This window comes from Marmota marmota, unplaced genomic scaffold (assembly GCF_001458135.2).
Source record: "Marmota marmota marmota unplaced genomic scaffold, marMar, whole genome shotgun sequence".
NCBI lineage: Eukaryota > Metazoa > Chordata > Mammalia > Rodentia > Sciuridae > Marmota > Marmota marmota.
Window position 1 is genome coordinate 6,541,524 of NW_026000170.1, and position 3,446 is coordinate 6,544,969.

Consider the following 3,446-nt stretch of genomic DNA (forward strand, 5'->3'; position numbering starts at 1 on the left):
TGGGGGGGTAGGGGAGGATTGAAATTGAAACTATAATCTCACAGAAAAATAATGTGCAGACTCATAAGAGTAGAAGATTATTTAGGAGATATTGGTCTTTAACGAGCAATAGAAGTAAAAGGTTTTAATAGTAGATAATGAAAAATTGCAATAAGGAAGGTTGGGGGGATTCATGAGCTATGAGTGTAACCAATACCAGAAGAGGGCAGATTTTCAAGAGGAAAAATTAGTCAAGAGTGTTGAGTTCTTCAAAGATGTCAAGGAAAAGGAAGGGTGACTTTTTTTTTTTTTAACCCATTTGGCCAATAAGAGGTTCCAGAAAGTTCATGAAGCAGAGAGGTTATATGTTCAAAATTCTATGGATAAAGTCATAAATAGCATATTTTCAAAAAACTCCATAGTAACAAATAAAAGGACAACAAAAACAATTTAAAAAACCACACACAACCCCTGTAAACACTTACAAAGACTCCAGTTATCAATGGCCAGAAGACATTAGCAGACATTTCTCAAAAGACATACAAATGACTCAAAGTACTCAACATCACAAATCATCAGAAATTTGAATACAAACCTCACTCTTATTTGATTGTCTATTATCAAAAATACAAAAGAGATGGAGAAATGGAAACACTTATACACTGTTGGTAGAAATGTAAATTAGTAAACCCATTACGGAAGACAGTTTTGAATTTCAGCAAGAAATTAAAAATAGAATTATCATATGAAATAACAGCCTCACTACTTGGTATTATTTACCAAAAGAAAATGAAATCAGTATGTCAAAGAGATACCTACACTCCCATAATCATTGCATGATTATTCCCAATAACCCAAACTATGTAATTAACCTGTGTGTGCATCAGTAGATGAATGGATAAAGAAAATCTGCACACGTGGAAAAATGAGAATTCATACCCTATTGGATTCAAATGTATGATATGTCAAGATCATTGTATTGTCTTGAGCAACTAATAAAAAAATAAGGAAATTTAAAAAAATAAACTGTAGTACACAATCAAAAAGAAAGAAAGAAAGAAAATGTCACACACACACACAAAATATGGATAATTATTCAACCATAAAAATGGTGAAACCCTGTTACTTCTGGCAGTATGGATGAACCTGGAAAACATTATGTTAAGTGAAATAAGTCAGGCACAGAAAGGAAAATATCACATGATGTCACTTGTTTGTGGAATCTAAAAAAGCTGATCTCATAGAAGTTCTGGGTAGAATGTTATGGTGAGGTTGCAATAAATCACTCAGTCAATCTTAAAGCAGGAGACAAAACCATCTTTATTCACCAGCTGGCATGCCAAGGGGTGGGCTGCAAGTCTACACTCTTTGACCCCCTCCAATAATCCAAAATAACATTAATCATAAGTGGCTGTTGTTATGATTCAAACTCATAAACTAACATCATGAGATCTAAAATCATAAGCAGAAGGGAAAGTGGGTCAAAATGATCCTAATTGAGTAAAGTTAAAGAATGATTACTAACACCTAAACAATCACTCTCTGACAGGGTACATCATCCAAAAAACAAGGGAACCAAAAAGAGAACAATTTTACATTGTATAAGAAGAACAGAAGCATTTGTGTTTCTAAGCAGGGTGTGATAAACAGGATCAGGATGGCAGAGGTGGAGTTTTCTTATGGAAGAAGCATTTCTTACATGATATGGATCTCAGGGTAAAATGGAATGTTTGATCATTGCTCACATAGCCTGGCCCATAACAAGAATGAATATTGGTTACCAGAATCTAGGGAGAATAGAAGGGAAAGTGAGTTGGGGAGAAGATGGACAACTGATACAACATTGTAGCCATATGGGAAGAATAAGTTCTGATTTTCTATTGCACAGCAGGGTCCTTATAATGAAGGATATTATATTGCCTATTTCAAAGTATCTGGAAGAAAGGATTTCAAATATTCTTACCTTAAGGAAATGATAAACGTTTGAGGTGACAGATATGTTAAATAGCCTGATTTAATCAGTACATGATGTGTACATGTGTGGAGACATATTACACCCCAAATATGTACACTTATGATATGTCAATAAAAAATCAAATAAAACTTTAAAAATACAATAAAATTATACCTATTGTTACTAATAATTAAAAGCCTTAAAATACTCTTAGAAGCATTATAGGCTCATAAGGTAGAAACCTGAATGTTGAGTACTCAGCACTGCTGAGTCCCTCAAGCAGCTAGCTGTAATTGACAGTCTGGTGTTACAGGCACTCTTGTTTAAATTGCAGCTCCATCACGTACTAGCTTTGTGACTTGAGGCAACATACTTAAACTGTCTCATTATTTCCTTAATTTTATCCCCTGTAAATTAGGATATTTAATTTTCTGGATAATTGTTAGTATAAAACATGAACAATATAAAATACCTGGCTCATAGTAGCTTTTCAATAAAGCCTACTTAATATTATTGCTCTCACTATGGAAATTCTTTCTTAAAAAATATGCAAGTCACTGCACCTATGATAGTTTTTCAAGTTTTTCTGGGTTTCAGATTAAAGGTGGGATCAATAAAAATATGCACACACCCCAATAGGCTTTAATTAAAGCCAATATTTGGCATTTCAATTAGTATACTTTCTATTTGGGAGTAGAACATAAATGAAATTATGGTTTTGTTTTGTCTTAAAATCGTAATAAGTACTTTGTCTTACAATAACAACACCTTTGGTAGGATTTAGACTGGCAAATGTACAGTGTTATTTTGCCTAATATTCAAGTCCCTGATAAGCATGTCTACCCCTGTGTCCTCATCCTCATCCTGCCCAAATATATCAGTCTGAGACCCATCCTTGAAGTTTCATTCTTCACTCCTCCCTCAATGAGTGATATACTGGTCACCGTGGAAGAATTCCTGAATATGCCATATCCTTTTATGCCTCTGAGCCTTTCTTCCCTCATCAGGAAACTCTGTGTCGTTGCAATTGCATTCAGCTTCATGGATCAGCTCCAAGGGTCTTCTCAGAGGCTGCCTTTGACCTTGGTTGTAAGCTGGTGTATAAATATGTCTCTACAATACTTATGATTTCTTTCTGGTCAGAAACTACCTTTTTCAATAGAACATCCTTCCCCAAGCCTGGCAGAAGGAGAGTTATGTGGCAGGAACACAGTGGTGGTCTATTTCTGGATATTTGTTTCCCAAGAAATGCTTGTTAATATAGTTAGTTTTATAATTAATGAAAAGAGTTGATTGGAGCGCGAGAAGATGCAACACATGCCTTTTTGAGCTGTAGGAAGAGGCAGCTTAGTAGCACATAGGGTTAATTCATCAGGAGGATAATCAGAATGGTTTGTATACACAGATGCATTTTGCAAAAGGCAGAAATAGATCTGTCGTTTCACTCTGTTTTCACCAAGACTCCAGTGGCATTGAGGAAAGCAGGTGAAACTAATTTAATGTTCTATTTAAA